The sequence below is a fragment of the Natrix helvetica genome (genome assembly GCF_964273705.1).
Source record: "Natrix helvetica genome assembly, chromosome: W".
Taxonomy (NCBI): domain Eukaryota; kingdom Metazoa; phylum Chordata; class Lepidosauria; order Squamata; family Natricidae; genus Natrix; species Natrix helvetica.
Window position 1 is genome coordinate 52,840,156 of NC_138555.1, and position 23,067 is coordinate 52,863,222.

Genomic DNA, 23,067 nt, shown 5'->3' on the forward strand with positions numbered 1-23,067 from the left:
CCCCCCCGATATTAGAACCACTACTGACCTCCGCTCCTTCCGACAGAAACTGAAGACACACCTGTTCCGACTGGCTGGTTTGGCATAATTTTAACGTCTACCTCCTGGCATACACATTCTTACTGGTTTTTAGAGGGATATTGTTTTAAATTTAACTTGATATTTTAAACTTTTGTATTGATTTATTTATTAGCTGTACAGTTTGGTATATTTTACCCTCCTCTTATACATGTATTTATATAGTTATTTCTACGTTTTAATTTGTTGTATTTTAATACGGACTGTACACCGCCCCGAGTCCCTTTCGGGAGAGGGGGCGGTATATAAACGCTAATAATAAATAAATAAATAAATAAATAATGACGATCTGGGAATCGTTAAGCCCATGTCAATGCGCGCCTTCCAGAGGAGGGCAGGGGGAGGAAACAGAGAACACAGATTGCTCCTTTTGGACCTTGTGCGCCACCTCCTGGGCAAATGAAAAAAAAAATAGCCGACAGGGAGGTTAGATGAGGATGAGGCACTCAGGCTCAGTAACAACAGCTCTTAATTCAGTGACTGCTCTCTACAATCCAGCAAAGATTCTGTCCTGCAGCAGCCCTTTTATAGGGCTCTGGCAGGGCCTTCGGCCAATCAGATTTAAATGAGTTTCTGCTGGTAGCAGAGGACCTTGGTGGAAACTACATGCATTCAAGGTACTTAACATACTCAAAGTACTTAACACTTTTCTAATGCGGCAAAGAAATTTTCTTGTCATAGTATATGCACCATAGAATTATTGCTATTACTATTATGAATAGTAGTTGTTTAATAGGAAATTTCAGTGCTGTTTTTGCTTTGATATTAGAAAGGGATATGCACAGCAAAATTTATTTGGATGAAAATCAAGCAGACAGTTCTCCTTTCCTTTCCACATTTTTTATTTGCATCTCCTACTTGGGTGTCACTATCAGCATCAAAACTACTGTTTGAACATTTTTGCACTATTATTATCATCACAGTATTATTCCTACTATTATTCCTACAGTTCAATACCAGTGCAAATAACAGATGGGAAGATTCATCTTATGCTGACTTTATCTGGTTTTTTTTCAAATAATTAGCATGGCAAATTGTATGACTGGTAATCTCTTGAGGCAATTGTTTCAAATAAAGAGGATCCTCATCTTTCATTTAAATTACTAAATATGCTTGTGTTGCAGAAAATGACAGGCTTAGACTTCTCAGGATACAGGAAAAGTTTATTTGGCAGCCAGGTTCAGAAAGCAAGCACATAGCTAGCATTGGAAATTCTGAACAATCTTTATTATCGAAGCACGCATTCTTATACATTCTCAAAGACAGTGTAACACGGAAACACTTAACTCATTTCTTATTGGTTACCTTGGGGAAAAAGCCCTATAAGGAGATGGGGGTCTTACTTCTCCTTTTGTTACAGGTAAGGGCTACGTGTCATTAACGAACTTTAATTGAACCTTGTGGTTTTGGACTTTTGACATAGGGACTTTTACTGGAACATGTTGTGGTTGAGGGCTGATGACATTTCCCTGTCCCTTTAAGCAAGTTTCCAACTGTCCCTTTTATGCCACGTCTTCATTCTTATATTTTTAATCCATATTTTATTCCACTTTACTTGGACTTGGTTAATCTTATAATGATGGGCCAGATTGGTTAACACTTGGAATGCTTTTCTTTTGTCCAGCCATGTTAATATGTTTTCTTTTCCATTTTTCTGCCACCCTACAAGAATTTACATAACCCACCTGTAAAACATCTTAAACAAATTCTCTTTATATGCAGTTGACATTGTCATTTTATAGTTTTGAGTCCACAGTTTTTGCCATTTTTCTAAATCAATCCCATGCCCAAAGTTTTTTCCCCAAGCTAACCTAGTTTCTTTGACTTGTTCTTCCTGTAATTTCACCTCTAATAGAGGTGCATACAGTTTTTAAATTACTTTTTCATTGTTACCTGTTAAGATTTTATCTAGTTCAGTCATTTTATCATAAAAACCCTCTGTCAGGCCTGTAATTCTGTTCCTTTGGCCTGCCACATAATTAAAACATATATATATTATGCTGTTTCATTGGTATAGTAGTTGGGAGGGGGGAATAGAAAGGAGTAGGATTGTGGAATGTATTGTTATGAATTTCTTAGAAGCTCAAGGTCGTCTTTTGTCTCCGCACCTCGACACCTGGCCGGAAGAAGAGGGGTGTACATGCCAGCGTGGAAGATGAAGATTGGACCATGTGATGAATTATGGGGTGTGGGGAAAAATGATGAACTTTTAACTGGGTGAATTTAACCGGATGTACATTAGAGTTGAAATTCACCAGCTTAATGCCAACATGCCTGTCATATTAAATTGGAGTTTTAAGGACTACTTTGCCTTGGACAATGATTTAATTCTGCATGATATTTGGAACGCTGACATTATTTCAACTCTCCCATAATTTTTTTTCTTTCATCGGGGTACTGAATCCCAGTTCTGACCCAACCCTGGGCAGGACGAAATTTCAGTGAAGATGGAGGAGGGAAAGAATGCAGCAGAGAAAGCTAAGGATGATGGATCGCTTATTTTTGTCGAGACTATCTATGCACCTTCTAAAGAAATAGTTCAACAGGCAAAGGCGAGGGAAAAGGAACCGAAACCAAGATTTTCCTCACAGACGAAGTTAGACCTGCGAGAGGAAGTTTTGGGATTTATTGCTTCTCAGGAATGCCTGCTGGAAGGAGGGGGGCCCCCCAAGGGAACTCTGACAGACGGCTGGAGCATGGGGAGAAGAGCAAATGAATGGAGATCTCAGTCACTCTCACGCAGCCAGTCTTTGATGGGCCTTCAGGACCAATTCCGACGCCTAAATGTGAGTGAACAAAAACCCCTGGGGCCCCCAGAACCACCCGAGTGGAGGCTAGCAAAGCCCACATTATCCTTCCCCAGCAGAGAAACTGCTGCGCAGTGGAGCGGAGACCTTGGGTCTTTCCACACAGCCATCAGCGAATCAGCAACCCCCCCTCCTGGAGTGAAAAAAAGTTGGGAAGTAAAACTTAACCAGCCGAAAGGGGCCTGGAACACTTTCACCTCCCCCCCTCTGCAAAGCGATGGCTCTGGACCCATCAATCAAGCCAATTCAGGTTGGGCTTTCTTCCCGGGTCATGGATGGGCTCAATGCCAGTGGACGCCTGCCCCTTCCCAACCAATGGCGCCACCCCAAATAGCTGCCCAGAGGCAGAGCCAGGGACTGGGACCACCACAGGGCCCAGCCCCCCCACCAATGCCTCAGCAGGCTTTTGCCCAACCGATGGGTGTGGCCCCACAAAGAAGCTTACCACCCCAAGCATCAGGCCGACAGGTTGCTCCGGTTCAACCACCAGCACCCCCTCCTCCTCCCACACCCCCAAGGTTCCGTGCAACCTATGATGGCAGCCGAGACAAACTAGCTTACTTTATGAATCGAGTGTTGGCATGCGTTGACCAAGTAGGCCCACAATACCTGACGGATCGAGAACTGATCCAAGAAATAGCAGAGGGGATGAATGAAGGAGAGGCAGCACAATGGATAGCGGAACTCCATGAAGAAGCAGCTCCTGAGTTAGATGACATAACAGGTTTCATCCAACTGATGCGGGCCCGATTTTACGATGTGGCCCAACAGGTAGATGCTGAAGACCAGATCCAGGAATTACGACAGGGGGGTCGGCCGGTCAAAGAATTAGTTTGGGAATTCCGGAGAATAGCTGGAAGACTACGTTACTGGCCAGAGAGACTATTGGTCTATACGTTCAAAAAGGCCTTAGATCCCAAACTGAAACAAGCTTGTGCCGTAAGGGGGACCCCAGATCGTATCCAAGAATGGTACACCACTGCAATCATACTGGACCACGAGATTAACACCTATCCAAAGCCAGGTACCAGAACCCCTGAAAAAAAACTGTTAGCCCACCGAACGCAGAGGCAGCAAACTGAAAAGCTCCCGCCAACCCCGCGTTCCTGGGGCCCCAAAATAAAGTGCTACCGTTGTGGTCAGCTTGGCCATCGGGCATCTACATGCTGGGCTCCAGCCCCAGTTCCACAACCACGCCAACCACCTGCCAGCACAGTCAAGAAAACCCCCAGAAAACCCCCAGAAAAAAGTCGTCTGGCACAACAGCCAGCAGGGGCAGAGAGCGGAGCCACTGAAAACGCCCTGGCCACCTCAGAGGAGGAAGAGGAAGGAAACCCAGAAGACGACCCAATGGTGAGTGCACCTATCCGCCCCTTCCAAATAAAAGCCAAACTCCAAATACCGAAAACGGGGGTAGAAGGGGAAGTTGGGGTGATTATAGATACCGGCTGCACCCGATGCTTAATCAGCATGTCAATAGTGGAGCAACTAGGTATACGCACCAGACCCCTGAAACAACCCATTCCGTTTGAACAAGTGGATGGAACCCTAATTGGGGGAGCTCCGGCTACAAAGATCACTGAGTTAGTAAAACTGGTGATAGGCCGCCACTATGAGTTCCTCAGATTCATCGTGGCCCCCGGAATGCAGGAGTCAGTTATCCTAGGACTTGCATGGTTGGACAAGTGGGAACCTACCATAAAGTGGGAGGATGGTGTTAGAAAGGTGACTATTGGACTTGGGCCGTTACCACCGGTGGAACCAAAAGGCCACCCAGGAACATTGGAACCTAACAGCCCAACCCATCCAGAACCTGCAGCAACCGCAGCAGACACTAAACTTCCGGGAATCCAACGAGTCCCAAAGATCTATTGGGATCTGGCGGAGGTGTTCAGTGAGGAAGACGGAAACTACCTTCCACCTCACCGCGCCACAGATTGTGCCATAGAGTTCAAACCTGGGGTAACCTTACCAAAGCCCAAAATGTACTCTATGACGCCTAAAGAGATGATAGAATTGAGGAAGTACATCGACACCAATTTGAAAAGAGGGTTTATTGAACCAGCAAAATCAAAAGTAGCGGCCCCAGTGCTCTTCAGGGAAAAGAAAGATGGGGGGGTTCGCCTCTGTGTGGACTTACGAGCTTTGAATGCGGTATGCGTGAAGAATACCTATCCCCTCCCTCTCATGAAAGATATGTTGAACCACTTGGCTAAGGGCAAGATCTTCACCAAGCTGGATTTGTGAAAGCGGTGTTAGATTGGAAACCTCCAAGCACTCGCAAACAATTACAAAGCTTCCTTGGATTTGCAAACTTTTATAGGCAGTTTATTCCAACCTTTGCTGAAATTGCCCTACCATTGACTGACCTATTAAGAACGGGGCCTTCTCCTACTAAACCAAAAGCAAACCAACCATTAAAATGGACAATCGACTGTCAAAAGGCTTTTGAGAAATTAAAACGTCTCTTTGCCCAAGAACCCATATTGCAACACCCCGATCCAGAGCGACCTTTCATAATCCAAACGGATGCCAGTGATGTCGCGATAGCCGCGGTGCTACTACAAAAGAATAAGGAAGGCCACCTCTTACCATGCGCTTACATCTCCAAGAAACTCACCACTACGGAAAGAAGGTGGCCCATTTGGGAGAAGGAGGCGTTCGCGATCAGGTGGAGCATGCTCACCTGGAGGCATCTCCTGGAAGGGGGGGATATACTGTTCGAGGTATGGACTGATCATAAAAACCTCGAAACTCTCCTTGCCCATCGAAAGTTATCCCCCAAACAGGTCCGTTGGGCCCAATATTTCCAAAGGTTCAAATTTGAAATTAAACACATCCCCGCAGGGAAGAACTTGTTAGCAGATGCACTGTCGAGAAAACCCCAGTTTGACAGTAAGAAGGAAGAAATTTTCCACCCCATCATATCTCCTTCTCACCAAAAGGCAGCTCAAGTCACCAGTCGAAGCCAAGATAAACTGAGAACCGAACTGAAAGCAGCCCTCCAGACAGACCCATGGTTCAACAACAACAAAGACATCCTAACGATTAATGATGGCGTAGCCTGGAAGGGATCCAAACTGTACGTCCCTGCAGAAATGAGATTGCAAGTGCTACAGCGGAGTCATGATGCGAAACTAGGAGGTCATTTCAGATTCCTGAAAACTCTCCACCTCGCTAGAGGTCAATTTTGGTGGCCAAAGATGAGGTCGGAGGTGGAAGATTATGTAAGAAGCTGTGCTACTTGTGCAACAATGAAAACCCGTCCGGGAAAGCCCCCTGGACTACTACAACAAGTGGCCAACCCTAGCCGACCATGGGAAGAGATAGCAATGGACTTCATTGTCGAACTTTCAGATAGCAGTGGTAATAAAGTAATCTGGACAGTTATTGATTTGTTTTCCAAGCAAGCACACTTTATCGCTTGTTCAAGCCTACCATCCGCAAAGAAATTAGCGAAAATGTTTGTGAAACACATTTATCGCCTACATGGAGTTCCAAAAAGGATCATTTCAGATCGCGGAGTTCAATTCACCGCCAAGTTCTGGAGAGAATTCCTAAAATCGATCGGGTCCACGCAGGGACTCAGCTCAGCATTTCATCCCAGCACAAATGGGGCAATGTTCATCTCTTAGTTGTATTTTCTTGGCCTCTCTCTCCTTTCTCAATTTCTATGCCAACCATCTACCTGGTTTATTTGCATTTTCAAAATAATTCTGTTTAGCTCCTCTAATTTTTTGTGCCAGTTCCTCCTTTTCCAATAAATCCATTTTGTGTTTAATTGTATCCATTTTTATTTTAATGTCTTTCTTTTGTGGAAATTTCTGTAGTTCTTTTTCCAGTATTCTCTTCCATCTAGAGTCCATCTAGATCTTGTTCTTTGCGCTCTCCATTTTATTGTCATTGGATTGTGGTCCGCCCAAATGCTTGGTTCAATTTCCACCTCTTGTGCAGTGCCAATTCAATCCGTTGAAGCCCAAATCATATCAATTCTAGAGAATGATAAGTGTCTGTTTGAATAGAAGGTATATTGTTTTCTGGTAGGATTTCTTTCTCTCCAGACATCTTTTAAGTTTATTTCATCCATCATCCTAAACAAGGATTTCGGGAGTGTTTTTCTATTTGATTTTATTGTTTTGTGAGTTTTATAATCCATGTTCTGGTTTGTAATCCCATTAAAGTCTCATATAAGTTAAAATAAATGTTTTAACAGCTGCTAGAATTGTATTTGCCAAAAATTGGAAAAATGAGAAATTACCAACACAGGAGGAAATTATTCAGAAAATAATGGAATGTGCTGAAATGAGTAAGCTTACATTTGAAATTAGAGAATTAGAGGATGAGCAATTTTATAGAGTATGGGATTTGTTTTACCAAGGGTTAGATAAAAAAACCTGGAAATGAAATTGTTTTCTTATGCAATAATAGAAAGTTATATTTACTGTTATGAAAGGTTTTTTTTACTTTTTATTTTTTATTATGCAATAGAGTACTTATCTACACAATATATGAAGAACAATAATGAACTTAATGTATAAGAGTGGGATGATTTGAACCTCTAGGTATTACTGTAGGCAGTGATCATTCTATACTATAAAGATTTTTGCTATACTAAATGGACTAATGATGATGCAATGAACAATGGATACATATATGAATTGAAATACCTAAAGACTATATGGATTAATAATTAATAATGGAAAATTATATTTGGAGTTGTGGAGGATTGATGACATTATGGTTAATTGAAAGTATAAATGTGCAATATGAATTAATGGGAATCTTTTGTTTTAATCTTTGTTTTTACTCTCTAGAGATAGGTGATATTATAATTCTATAAAGACTTATTGTTACTTAATAGATAATTATGGATTCAAGGAAATAAGGGCTGTCACAAATGAAAGAATGTTAATGGTAATCTGAACACATAATGCTCAATGAAATGTTTTAGCAGATGTAGAATGGAAAAGAGAATTGTGCCTGTTTCTTTGATTTATTATATATGTGCTCCCCACATAACTCTCTTGTGCTGTAAACAATTTTTTTAAAATCCATATTAAAGTTAAATGTGAGCTCCAATATATTCTTGGTGAAAAGGTCTTTAAGTTTAGGCTGAGGAAGTGGGTGTCTGAATATATATTTCACCATCTAACTTCTGTAATGTTTAAGGAATTGCTTGCCTGTTCAGATAAAGAAAATAATGTGGGTTTTTTTTAAAAAGCAGGGCTTTTAATTTTTTTTTAACCAACCACACACCTCATGTAAATAGATCTATTCCTCAGAAAGGATGTGGGGAGAGGTTAGACGTGTCTTAAACTATGAACATAGCAAGGTTTTTTCTCAATGTATTTTTCTTGTTTTTATGGGACTTTTAAAATCTCCATAGCTAACACAAACTACAAACACAACACTGTACAAATTGTAATAAATCAGATTTTTTAAAACAAAAACTTCAAAAAATCCACCATACTTTTCAGGTTGCAATTGTTCCTTTTTAATATAATTTTGCTTAAAACAAAAACCCTTAAATTAAAAAGAACCCAGGACTCAATTAACTTAATTTTATATAAAAAAGCAAACGCTTAAGTAAAATTGTGCATGACACTTCTGTTTTACAAAATAAAGACAATCAGATAATGCCAAACATGACACATATTGCAGCACCTCTGCTTAAAGCATTAGCAAGAATCCTGAGGAGCACACCCAAAGGTAAATGGAAAAAAAGACAACCACAAAGGTATCTGTGGCAAAGGGAGGTGGGAAAACAAATTGGATTAGAAACTTGGTTATGATAGGACAAATTCAATAATCCAATGCAAGTGAGGTTGCAAAAAGGACAAAACTGCCATACAGTCTCAGATACGTATTTTACAAAAAAATGTGTGTCTCTGTTGTGCCTTTGGGCGGGGGGGGGGGGGGGGGAGAGGAGGGCTTGCCATTTCTGGAGCTCTCCAACTGTTGGCATTTTGTTTTCTTCCCCATTCATTTATTCATTTGGGCTCTCATTCTCTCTCCCTCCCCCCTTCCCCCCCCCCACACTTTTCTTTCATTCAGTTGGTTTCTCCTCTTCTTCCATGCTTAGCTGAGTGGAGTTGAGGAGCTTGTTTTCCTTTTTCCATTTCATCCTTCGGTTCTGGAACCAGATTTTTATCTGGTGCTCTGTCAAACACAGGGCACGAGCGATCTCGATGTGTGGGCACCTGGTCAGGTAAAGGTTAAAGTGGAATTCTTTCTCCAGCTCCAGAGTGTGGTAGCGGGTATAAGTCCATCACCCTCTCTGGCTACTGGAGGAAAGGGGGAATCTGGTGGGGATGGAGAAGATGACAAGCATGTGCTACTGAACATTTACTAGAATTTCACATATGCATGTCAATGGCTATGCTACTTGCCAGAGTGCAGAGTGTGCTGCGTTGTGTGCATTTGTGGGGGGGGGGGGCGGACAGGACGACCCCCATTCCCTGAAGTAGTGTCCCTTTGCCTGTGGCCCTCTCTCTTGTCCCCAGCTCTCAGTGATCAAAACCCTAACCCTGTTGTACATAATACAAAGAAAAATCAAATCCACCCCTGTCTGGGTAGCTTTACCCTTTGCATTTGGGAATACCACTTTTTCCAGAATAATCCTGCACCCTGATTTGAATTGAAAAGTTGGGGATACACTTCCTAGATATTGTTCACATGCTCTCTGGCTGTCTCACTGGGCACACAGATAGCTCAGCTTGAAAACTTGCCACTGCACCATACAATCTCTTTTGTTTGTTTGCATGTTTATATTTTTCAACAAGGGGAGGGGAAAAGTTTTGAAAAACAGTTGTTTGTAACTCAGAAGCTTACTTTTCTGGTTTGGTGGGGGGTGGGGGGTGTTAAGTGAACTGCTTCCTCACCCAAATACCTGCTCCAGCTTTCTCTCCCTGCAAACTCAAAAGTGCCCTCCTGGGCAGTGTTCACAGGTACTAAAATTGCTGCCATGTGACACTTGTTTGGGAGTAAATCCCAGGCATTCCTCACCTGCTGCAGTTCAAAGGAGTGTTGGTCTCTCAAAAGCTCCTGAATGGGAAGTGACTTAATATTGTGTGTGTGTGTGTGTGTGTGTGTGTGTACTTAAACAAAGGAATACTTTCTTCACACAGTTGAGAATCTAAGAGCCACTGCGATGTAATGGCACAGAGGGTAATTTTTTTTTAGGTATGAGTACAATGGCAGGCTGACAAGCTTTGTTTTGAGAGAGTTATCCATTCACTTCCTTCCCACATTTCCATTAGGAAAGAATTAAGGTCCAAAGTCAATAATTTATTCTACCCTATTCTCTCTTCATTCTTTTACTGGGTAGCCATCTCTGACCAAGTTTCTTTCCATTATGTGGCTTTAGTCTCCTGTCTCCTCACTTTTATTTCTATATTCTCTTCCCCACCTTCATCCCTAACTACTTTAGATTCCAGCACTTAAGCTAAATCTCTATTTTTTTATTAAAAGGTTTTTTTATTTTAAATTTCAAAACAAACACAACACAAAGAATCCTCCTTCTTTACATACTGTAGAAAGTGTATCAGTTGGTTACAAAAAGCTTTCGTGCATCTCTTCCACTGTCGTCACAAAATTCGTATTAACTCAAGTATTTTAAATCAGATATTTTCATACATATTACCATCATCATACCTCCATTTTCATTTGACTATAATTGTTTAAGCGTCCTTCATCATAAAATGTACCAAGGTTTAAAACCTGACCACATACTGGCATTTCATTTGTTATTTCTAATATCCTCCAATAACACTATGTACATCCTTATGGCCTATTCTGACTAAACATCAATAATATTTAGTAACAAAAATTTCTAATCCTCCTTTCCAAATCACTGTTTACAATTTACATCCAATTTCCTTATGTTGTACCCATACATATATATACATTGTTATCATTATCCCTCCTTCATTTAACTCTATCCATTATCATAGCATTCCCCCCCCAATAATAAAAACTTAGCTAAATTCAACTTAGTTCTTTTTTAATTAACCTTTATATATAACCAAATAATTTCTAATCTTCCTTTCATAGGTACCATTCAATATTCATATCCAATTACTACTTGTCATACCAATACATATGTATACATCATTATCATTATCAGTTGTTTATTTAACCATATCTATTGTCACTAAATTTAACTAGTTTTAGATTATACACTTTCATCTATCGACCTGTATCTTTCCAGTAGCAAAACAATCTCATGTCTTCTGCCATTTGTGGTATCAGTCCGCTAATCATCTCCTTAATCAAATTTGTATGGACTCCACTTTGCAACTCATTGCTTATTGAGTCTCTCATGTAATTTCGATGCCCTTCTTCTGTTTCCTTGATCAGCTTATCTTTAATTGTCAGTGGTGTTATCAATGATGTTGCTAATAAAATTTCTCTCTTTAAATCCATAAATTCTTTTATTTTTTCTTCTTCTGTATCTTGCCATCTGGGGTAGAGTTCCCCTCCATTTAATTCCTCTTTCCTTATTCCACTCTTTCCATTTCCAGACACAAACCAATCACCATAGATATCAGCGGATTTGATTTCTTTGTGGTCATTTTTTCTCTTCGGTTTTTAGGACTCTAACCTCCACTTTTTCCACTTGATAAACATCTCCAACTTCTTCATCATAGTTTACTGTTAGATGCTCTAGATTTTCCAACTTCTTCTCCGTCCTCTCAAATGTGTTTGATAATTTCTGAATTTCAAACATTATCTTTTGCAAACTTAAAGCTTCTTTCTGCTGTTGAAGTTGTGCCATAAGTTCCAGCTGACAAATACTGCTGTTCTGGCTTGAAGGATTTTTACAAGGTTAAACAAAAATTCACAGTAAAATCTTCTTTTCACTTTCTCTGGTTAGAGATATAGTTCAAAAGGCCACCTGTGTAAACAATTCGTCCTTTGGGTCTTATCACTCTCTATAAACAAACTGTGAGACTTTGAATTGCCAAGCCAGACTGTTAAGTGAGGGAAGTGAAAGTGCTTTGTTTCCACAAGCCTTCAGCCTCCGAGCAGCAGCACTGACTTTCCCTCTGTTGTTAGAATTCTCTTTGTTTCCTTCTTTTCTTTTTTCTTTTTATATTCCAAGTTAAAAAAAATAAATATCAAATTCTTGAGTAAAATAGAGGAGAAGAAGAGGAAAACACACGTAGTAATGAGGAAGGAGAATTTTAGTCCATAGGTTGCAAAAATAATTAAAAAAAAGATAGAAGAAGAAAACTTAATCCATTCGTTTTAAAAGGTTTGCATACATTCCATCCATAAAAATAGCATTTAAGAGCAAGATAACACACTGACCAAAACCATTCAAAGTTTAATTCTGCTGCTTATTTCTTCTGTTCTCAGATTTAAATTAATGTTAAGTTTTTTGTAGGCAGTCTCTTTTAAAACGGTAAAAATTCACCAGCTGTAAACACTTTCTTTCCGTTTCCTTCCGTTCGGAGCCGTCCCAACTTCATCAGCCTAGGGGCTGTGCTTTTATCGCCAGCTAAAAGAACTTCTCCTGGGTCGACCAGGGACTTTGCGGTGTCCCTGAGATCAGCAGGACGTATTCTTCCCGTTTGCCATCTCTACGGGACGGTTTAGGTCCGATTGGACCACCCAGCGATAAAAGTTTCGGCAGCAATCTCAGAGCATTGAGATCGCATGTCCGTCTCATAGCGACATTGGCTCCTCCTACCAGAACTTAAGCTAAATCTCTATTGATTTCTCTTAATTTCTCCTCCCTTTTGAATCAGCACCCCTGTACCTAGAGATGAGTGGAGGAGCTGTGGCTACCTCTTTATCATTTTTTAAATTAATTTTCATGGAAATTATGGCTCCTGGTGGCAGTACTTGATCACAAAGAGGGTGGGAGAGTGAGTGAAAGAAAATCTATCTACAACTCCTCTTCAGGCAGGCATTCAATTATGCTTGAGTTTCATTAAAAATGTAGTTCTCTCCCTTCAAATATTTAAGCCCTCCGGACATTCATCTGGCTGAGTTTGCAGAATTTTAGTTGTATTGGCACGGGGTATTAGGTGTGTGTCATTGTGTGGGAGGGAGAGAGGTGTGCGAGAGAAGTTGAAATTGGTGAGTGGGGTCAGTTTGAGACCAATTGCAGTGTGTATGTGTGTGTGTGTGTGTGTGTGTGTGCGCGCGCGCGCACGCGCAGGGATGAGTGTGAGTGCCAAAAATACACTATATTGCCAAAAGTATTCGCTCACAACTGATTCTGATTATTTGGATGGGTGAGCGAATACTTTTGGCAATATAGTGTACCTTTCTAAATAGTCCCTAGTGAGTGACCGCTAACAAGACAGAACCGCTCAGTCCATAAATCTCGCGGTTTCAGTTCCCAGAAAGTTGACTAAAGAGAAGAACTAACGGAAGAGAAGTTCCGGCAGATAATATGACAAACATACAAAGTTAGGCAGCACTCTTGGTTTGAAGCACAGTGCAAGCAGTGCAAAAAACGTTTGAAGGAAATTTCTGTTTCTACTACCTGCAGCCTCAGATTAGAAGGAAAACATTTCCTGTTCTATCTGGGTAGCCACCTGTCACTTAATGTGATTAGGAAGAATGGGGAGGGGAAAGGAATTTACTATTGCAGGAATTTATTCTCTACATCCAAGGGTACACTGGCGGCGTGGAGCACTTTTGATCCTCGTTGTCCCCGAAAACGTGCTTGCTCTGTGAGCAGTCTGACTTCCGGGCTTGTTCCTGGTCGAACTGAACAGACTCCTCTAGGCTGGAAAGAGAGCAGCCTGTCTCTTTCTCCGTGTAAAAACCAGATGTCCCGTAATCGCAGGTTGGACTCCGGTTGTAAGCTCCGTTGGTTTTCTGGTAGTAAGGCGCGCCCGGGTAACCTTTCTCCTGGACCCCACCGACCCCAGTTCCATACGTGCCTTAAAGGATCCGCATAGCCCGTGGAATATAAGGGGAGCTGTCCCAGGAAGGGTTAACAAAATAATTCATTGGAAATAAAAGGTGATGATGATGATGATGATGATGATGATGATGATGATGATGATGATGATGATGATGATGATATAAAACAACCAGAAGAACAGCGTCTGTTCTTTATGATTTGTTGCGTTTTGTAGCCCAAGCGATTTAGCTATTAGCAGTATATGAGAGATTGGGTTTTAGCTGAAGGGGGGTGGTCGCGTGCCAACTAGGGACATAAGAGAACCATCTGATCACGCGCTGACCAATAGCAGGAGTCGGAGGCTGCGAAATAGCACCCTAGAGGGGTTAGCTCTGCACAGGGGAACCCCCCCCCCCAGAACAAACCAGTGAAAGCACCTTTGCCAGCAACACTATCACCTTCAAACAAAGAAATGCCTCCCCCCCCCAACACACACACACACACACATACACCACTCTTTTTTCCCTTTCCCACGCCCCCCCCCCCCCCCATTCCTTTATCACACACTCATTACCTAGGAAAAAATAAATCCAAGAGATATTTGGGACTTTTCTTGGGAGTAATAAACAAACAAACATGAGAAAGGTGAAAGATATGAAGAACGACACCTTATCCTTACTGCTACCATGGAGAGAGAGGAGAAAAGCATGGGAAATATTTTCAACTTGAAAAGTTTGGTGGCTTTCATATAAGTATTTGGAGGAGGAGGAGGATGGGAAAGTATGTTATCTCCCTCCTCCCCACACACCTTTGGTCTCAAGTGGGGAGCCTGTAGTGTACATTCAGTTCAAGCACTCAGTCGCTGGACCTGGAGAAGGGAAAAAGTTCTAGCGAGCAACCCTTGGCGCGCCCGGACAGAGCTCCCTAACAAGAACTTTAAACGGCTCGGGAGCTACGACCGAGGATCCGGGGGAGCGGGTTACAATTTTTCAGAACGTGGAAATTATTAAAGCAAGCAGGGGATAGTCACGGGGTGAGAGGTGTCGGTGGTTGATATGCGCTTTAGGGGGCGACCGGGAAATTCCGGATTTTTATCGCACGTTTGAGTTTGCAGCAAATTCGGGAATAAAATTAAACTCGCTCGTTGGCCTGCTTTAAAACTCTTTTTAAAATATAACTATGAAGGGGCTGAAAAAGTTGACCCAAAGGCTGAAGTTTGGCGTTCGACTTCCTCCTCACCTCGCCAATTCTCACACTTGGCAGGCGAGCCTCGACCGCCAGCTACAAAATTGCCCTGCCTTTGGTGCGGTTGTGGCAGATAGTTTAAGACTGATATGTGCCCTTCTCCCTCCCCCTTCTATTTCTTTCGTATGCAAATGTGAAGTCAAGGAATCTTATAAAGATGTTTCTTCTACAATAATGAAATAGTACCACATTGTAAAATGCTAGTTGCCCTGACTATCATTTTGCCATCATTCTCGCTCTCCCTCCCTCCTCCCTCCCTCCTTACGTATCCATCCATCCATCCATCCATCTCATCTTTCCTCAAGAATAGCCATTACAGTATGCTATTCTCCAAAACTTCGAAGCATCTTCATCACCAGTCTGCAAACACACACTCCACATTCACCCCTACTTCTGATTCTCTTTACACACATGATTTCCCTGCACTTTTGGACAAAATAAACTGTAATCCAAGCTACCTCTCTATCATCCCTCCATTACAGATGTGCAATCTGCTCATAAGAATTCACCACCACACCCGCTCAATTGCTCCCAGAACAGTTTTACATGGCAATGCCAATGCAGAATGACCAATGCAAATTTTCTCTGTCTAGGATTAAGGAACCACAAAGCATGCCGGACTGCTATCTAATTTGTTACCAGCCTTGGTTTTAAAGACACGAAAACACACAGGGTCCCAACACTACTATAATATAACTTTTAGAATGGAAGGAAATTGCAGGCAAAGGGAGTAATTTTGTTTGCTTGTTCAAGGCTCCTCTTTCCTTTTCTCTTTGTCTCTCTTACACACACACACTGCCCTGGTCTTTGATATGTGTACCTGAGGATTCTCCCCCGCCCCCTTTCCTTTGTGTATCGAGTAGATCCTAACTTTAACTTGATGTGTTTTGCTGATTTGTAAAAACGGACAAAATTGGGAGGAAGAAGAGTAAGAAAAGCAGATCTGACCAACTCCCCTTACTATAACTAATTTGAAATTCAGCACAACACTTCAGACCCTTGCTTAGAAACAGGGAAATCTCACAGATAAGCAAGAATCTCTGAATGGACTATTTGGCTACTCAAGTGAGCAAATGTGCTACTTTCTGAACTTTTAAATCTTAAGAACTGGGGCACAAAGTGTGGATGGGTGGGTGTGCATGAGTGTATTGGAGAAAAGTTCACTCAAACTTGACAATTCAGATGAAAATGTTTGGAAAGTTTAAATTTGGAAGTAGGTAAAGTCAAAAATTAAGCCACTGATTGACTTGTGCTGCTCTAGTAGTTATTTATTGCCCAAATATGGGGAAAATTCTTCCCACATCCTGGAAGTAATAACTGCTTTTCAATGTAATAGGCGTATTTTCATTTTAGAGCTTTAAAAATAATAAATCGTTACCTGAAGATGACTTGAAAATGTGCTGTATACTGTACTATGTTTCAAGTTATTTGTGTGTGGTGGTAATGGTGAGGTGTTAGTTTTCAATAATCAATATTTGGGGCCAAAATAATCCCCGATGTTATTGCTATATTTTATTTAATATTACCTTGGATATTATCTAATACTGTAGGCAGTTGAGAACATTTTAATGCCTAGCCAGCTACCACCTTCTCCATCTCTTCTAATTCTAATTAATTTTCCTTCTCCTTCTGCCGCTGATTACTGTGAAAATATTAGGGACCTTATTTTCAGGCCCCTTGACAAACGTTTATATTGGGTCTATACTTATAAATGTTTTTCTTAGTTGAAAACTATATATGAGCCAGCTGTAGGACAAAGAAACTCTTTTCTATGCCCTGTTATTGTTGGAAGATACTAACAGGCTTTCTTTTAGTTCAGAAAATTTGTATTGTATTGTATTGTATTGTATTGTATTGTATTGATTATAATTTGCCACCCATCTTGTAATCATATAACTCTGGGCAGCTTGACCAGTTTAAGGCATGCGTATATGAAGAATTAATAAAGATTAACAGGGTTTATTTACAAAAATATGTAGCTGGTGCTCTGTTACTGAAAAAGTGCTCCAGGTTTCTGCCACCCCCAGTTTCCTCTCCGTTCTTTCCTGTCTTTTTGCTTTAGCAAAATCCAACTTTAGAAAGCACTAGGGGGGGAAAAGGGGGGGGGGATAAATGAGGGGATTAAAAGCTACACCCAAATATGTCTTTATGCGGCAGATGCTATGCCAGGGAATTGTTTAGTGGCAAGAGCAAAGAAAAAAAAAACTGTTGAAGCAAATCCAAGTAATCAGAAAAATTTCAGTAAGAGATAAAATGGCAAGCAAGGAAGGAAATTTTTAACTTTGTGAATGAGAGTGTTGGAATTCAGCAAACAGTATGATCTTTGACAGGAGAATCAAATTAGTACGATAAACTAAATATTGACTTTTAAGCACACCCTACACACACACACATGCGCGCGCACACACACAGAGAGAATTGAATAGACTCATAAATTTATTTAGGATCATAATGCTGTTCATAGGAAATGAGCTTCTTTTGTCTTACCACAATTCTAACTGATGTTATATTGTGGGCATTTATAAAACATACTGAAAGGCATACAACACATAACACACACACATGGTTGCACACAAACACCCACACAAAAACTTTGTCTTATCCTCTCAATTTCCTCTTTTCAAGCATATCACCAAATTTAGTTCTCAGTTATTTGTTTAATTTTCCTGAATTCCCCTGTAATGTAAAATAATCTTCTAAATTGGATCACAGAGAATTTTAAAATAAGTACGGGAAAACTACCTTTCATTATTTTATCAAAAGGGTTTGGCTAATAATTAACTAGAAAAGGAAAGGAGTGTTTAGAGTAAAGGTAAGCAACAAAAACAAAATAAGCAAGCTGCCACCACATTTTTGGAAATGTTTCATTACAAAAAAAGGAAATGCCAAATATTGAAAAAGAATATTTTAACAAAGATTTTTCTCTGAAAACAACAAAGGATGAGAGGAGAACTAATGTATTTATCACTTGGCTATCTTGGGTAGTGAGAGGCATTCTAAAACAAAAGTATCTCAGAAATCCTATATCACGAAAACTAATCTTGTTATAATAATATCCACACAAAAATCATACTCTATATTTTATTTATCATATTAAGACCCATCACCCTGGAAAATGGAAGAATTATTAAAATTAAAATAATTATTAAAATATTAACTGGAAGAATGCATATAACTGAGACATGAAAATAAACTGTTTATATATAGTCTGGTTCTGATAATATTAGGTCAACTGTCTATGTGTGAGAGTTTTCTACTACACAATGACCTATGATTAATCAGGTTTGGTTTATACTTAAAGACCTTAGGGCCCTCCTTAACCCTAGTAACATTTTGAACACACAAGTAATAGCAGACTGCTTATTTCAGCTGGAAAATGGAACGTGTTCATCTTTAATATGATCTCTTAATTCCAGATACATTGGCAAAAATACCTTATTTTTATCAGTTTAACAGAAACAATCAAGCAAACTATTTGACATAATTAAGAAAAGGTATTATTTATTTATTTATTTATTTCTTAGATTTTTAGACCGCCCCCTCTCCCAAAAAGGGACTCAATTCTTTTTAATTGATACAAAAAACACCCAAATCCCATCTGAAATCTTCATATACATTCTGAAAGCCGTAAACATATTTCACACAATTTAAAACGAATACTCTGTAACCTTGAGTTGAGTGCACTTTTAACACAGTAACACAACCTTAACTAAATAGGTAGAAATTCTCTTCAGCCCTGTTTACAGATTCTGTGTAAGGCATGCCTAATCAATTACATGACAAAAATAATTTAACTGTAGAAAATGAAAAACTTGGTCTAATTAAATTAGTTTTAATAGGAAATTAAACATTGTATATAGCACGGAAAGCAACGGAAAGAGTTCTTTAATCAGACAGTAGATAGCAGCAAACAGCACCGAATGAGAAGGCAGAGGAAAAGTAAAGACGAACTCTTAAACTAAAAGAGAATAGGTGCTTCGGTGGGGCGGGAAAACGCACACATATAAACAACTTAGTGTTGTTTAAGCAATAGGAATTCCTTCATGAGTGGCCTTTAAATGGGTATAATCTATTGACAGGCCATCTTTGAACTGGTGAGTGATGCTCAGCAGCAGGAGACCAAAAATGGTCATAACGAACATATGAATATAGATAAGTGGTTTAGAAGTGGCACTGTTCTGAAAATGGAATAAAATCTATTGGAATAATACAACAACCATGATTCAACTCTGAAATGTCCTTAGTGGATAGAAAAGAAGGGTACAAAGAATCAAAAATACCACGTTAAATCTACACCCAACAGTCATAATTATATATAAAAATGCAGAAGACAGATTTACATTTTTTTCATTTTTTTCTCTTATATTCTGCAGAATCCATTCAAAAATAATAGTATTTATAGAGCAACAAAAGGATAAACAGGATTTCTAAATATTGATGGAACTACATGTACAAACATTATCTCTATACAATACCGTTGTACCTTTTGCACACATACATACATGCATACATGCCCATGGATTTTCTATTAAAACGGTCAAATATAGGCAGTGGATTATAGTCTGTTACCTCCCTTTAATTATAATTTTGGGTCTTTTTCGTCTTTATTTTAAAAACTCGGTGGGGCTGCGACCATCTCTCTGTTCTGTCTCTCATCAAACACCCCCCACCCCAGCCTTGCACAGAAGGTACAGCTCTATAGTTTGGTACAGATGGTTGGAAGAAAAACCACCTATGTCGACAGGGAACTCCTTTAGAACACATCTTAATCGAACTGGCTGCTATAGAAAACTTCCCTGTATGTTGAATGAATGAATGAGTTTGTTTGTTTGTTTGTTTGTTTATTGAGGTAGCTCGAATTATCCAGATCTTAAGTCTCACTTGGCAGTGCCTTCCTTCCTTCCTTCCTTCCTTCCTTCCTTCCTTCCTTCCTTCCTTTCCTTCTCCCATTTCTTGTACAGCAATACAGTTTACAGAAGCTTTTCTGCTGTGTCTTTTCACGAGGTCATATTTTTATATTTTTTTCAGATAAAAAAGGAAAGCAAATCTATGTCCAGTTATTTTCCCCCTTCAAATATGAGCTTGAATTTTAGAAAATTACGAACTTACCTTTTGATGCCCATCCTTCTCTGGATTGGGAGGAGGAGGAAGTGGGCAGATAGAGTTGTGTTTGCTTTTATATGTAAAATGACAAATATTGTCACAAACTGATAGCCATCCATTGCGACTTCTGAGAGCTTTTCCCTTTGCCGCATCCTCTTGTACAGAAACTGGGGTAACTTCCTTCTTCAAAAAATGACCCAAGCCTCCATCAGGTACCGATTCTCCATTTCCCCCTCCATCATTAGAGAGAGAGAACCCGAGTCAGCACAGAGAGAATTGGAAAAGGAAGGGACCAATAATATTAGTAATCTAAGCTTAGTCCCAAATATGTGCGTCCATGTGTGCGTGTGTGTGTGTGCTTGTGCCCGCCTGTGCTTCCCTTGCTCCTCTATTTTTAGCCCTATTGAGCTTATATAAGAAAGTTTTTAAAAATGTTAAAAGAGTGGACAGTCCTACAGAGGACAGTGATCCGACCGAAGGTACAGCAGCCAAAAGAATGGCAGAATAACCACATGGGAAATAATAAAAAGTTCATGTTCACGGTTAGTAGTCCACATGACCAGCTCTGGCCAATCGCAGAACCCAGCCACTCATAAAGTTCTATCACAAAGTGGTAAATTTTCATAAAACAACAAGGAATTTATTGCATTTCTTCATGGCTGCTTTAACAGCAGTCTTTTTCTCAGTCGCCATCTTTTCTTTTTTTTTAAAAAAAGAGGGAGAGTGGGAGAGATAAGACTGGGGGCCTCGTCACATCTCGCGCGCGCGGGGTGAGGGTGGGGGGGTTTAAACGACCTCTCTTTTACTAATGGTTAAAAGAACCTCCTCTGCAAAGCCGCCTCTCTGCAATAAGCCCTCGCCAGCTTTCGACACTTCTTTCGCTATTGAGATCAACCTCTGTCTCCATACCTGTAGACTGGAATTGCAGGGAGGAGGGAGAGAGGCATAAAGGCACTTGTTCTGAAATTGTGTTTTGTTTCCTTTAAGGCAAAAGTAGTAGTCCTTAGCTTAATCAGACTGTTCGGAGGGAGAAATCTCCTCTCCCGCGGACATTTTCCTTCCGGAAATTCGCCACGAAATTAAAACGTTAAATGCCGCCGTTTCAAGGCATCGGGGGTGGGGGTGGGGCGGTCGTAAGAAGCACATTTAACGGAGGCAGACATATAGCTGTTATTGTATTCATACATTTGTATATTTATGCATATGGGGCTTGTTTAGGTTTAGGTTTTATTAAATTTATAGACCGCCCCCTCTCCCCGTAGGGACTCGGGGCGGTGTACAGACCGTTCGTGTATAAAACAACAAAACATAACATAAAACATCAGACAAAACAACTCAAACATACCGTCTGTATATACAACCCAAACTAATTAAATAATTAAAAACAATTCTAAAACCAATTTAAAACCCCAAAATTTAAAATTTAAAAAGCCATCCAGGAAGGTCAGTAGTGGGTGTTCCCTGTAAGTACAATTACAGTTACAATTAGGCCAGGCCGGCTGATCGAAACAGGTGGGTCTTGAGTTTCTTGCGGAAGGAGCGGAGGTCCAAGGTGGTTCTAATATGGGGGGGGGGGGGGTCGTTCCAGAGGGTTGGGCCCATCACAGAGAAGGCCCTATTCCTAGGCACTGCCCGCCCGCACTGCTTAGCGGAGGGTACCTGGAGGAGTCCCTCTCTGTGAGAGCGGATTGGTCGCAGGGATGTGTGGGGTAGAATGCGATCCCGCAAGTAACTAGGTCCCGAGCCATGGAGCGCTTTAAAGATGACAATCAACACCTTGAAACGCACCCGAAAAGCCACAGGCAGCCAGTGCAGCTCACGCAGGAAAGGTGTTACATGGGAGTACCTAGTACTCCCCATAATAACCCGCGCGGCTGCATTCTGAACCAGCTGGAGCCTTCGGGTGCATCTCAAGGGGAGCCCCATGTAGAGAGCATTGCAGTAATCAAGACGGGAAGTCACCAGGGCATGAGTGACTGTGCGAAGGGCGTCCCGCTCTAGTAGGGGGCGCAATTGGCGCACCAGGCGAACCTGGTGGAACGCCCCCCTAGCCACGGCTGTCACATGATCATCTAGCGACAACCGGGAATCTAGGAGGACGCCCAAATTGCGTGCCCTCTCCACCGGGGGCAGTTGTTCCCACCCCCCCCATGGCCAGAGATGGAACACATTGGCTAAAGCGGGGCGCCGGTAGCCACAGCCACTCTGCCTTGGAAGGGTTGAGCTTGAGTCTGTTGTCACCCATCCAGACCCGCACGGCTTCCAGACACCGGGACATCACCTCGACGGCTTCGTTGGGCATTTACATATGGGAAGGCAGGCAGGAAGGCAGTCTGCGAACAGGCGCACTAAGGTCTTTGAAGTTGTACACACTACTGTAGTGGTACATGCCACAAGTGCAATAGTAGTGGTCCAATGCAGCAAAATCGCACAAGGTGAGTGATAAGACAGTTCAGGGATTCTGTTTTCACCCTCAGAACCTATCCACTGAAATTACTTTGTTTGAGAAGGAAACATACATTTCTGCTTATTTGGTCTTTCAGATCTGACCCATTTCAAAGAAGAATTTAGACCCTCTCCTTAATTTTTTTGTTGCTGGATAGATACCCAGAAAATGCAGGCATGTACCACTGATATGTCTTTCTGGGGCAGCTGTCAATTAACAGCAAAGCAATTATTTTCTAATATTTTATTTTGATAATTTTATATGTGAGCATCTATTGCACCTATCTTTCTATTGCACGTCCATACTCACACCCCATAATATATATCTCTTCTGTGTTGTGTTTGTGTGGATAAGTGTAACTGTATGCAATATTACAAGACCTTATCTATGGATATTCTATTTCTTTTCATAATCTAAGTAATTTTTTGAAAATATTTTCCTTCTCAAAAATAAAGTTAATGTACATTTGAAGCCAAAGGTATAACTCTGAAAAATACTGGAAAGAAGAATTTTTAGAAATCAAA

At 40.8% G+C, this 23,067-nt stretch overlaps 1 long non-coding RNA gene and 1 pseudogene across 2 annotated transcripts in view; both read right to left on the reverse strand.

Moving 5' to 3' along the window:
• Positions 1–20,300, reverse strand: part of LOC309400370 — a 74,648-nt gene extending 54,348 nt beyond the window's left edge. Inside the window, exon 1 of the long non-coding RNA XR_014176647.1 lies at positions 20,104–20,300. This is a non-coding gene — a long non-coding RNA (uncharacterized lncRNA). The remainder of the gene's footprint in view (positions 1–20,103) is intronic.
• Positions 8,932–13,836, reverse strand: LOC309400290 (homeobox protein Hox-B6-like; annotated as a pseudogene). Its single transcript has 2 exons — positions 13,484–13,836; positions 8,932–9,187 (listed from the first exon to the last, which is right to left on the reverse strand). The product of its transcript is annotated as a homeobox protein Hox-B6-like (transcript).
• Positions 20,301–23,067: the final 2,767 nt, after the last annotated feature.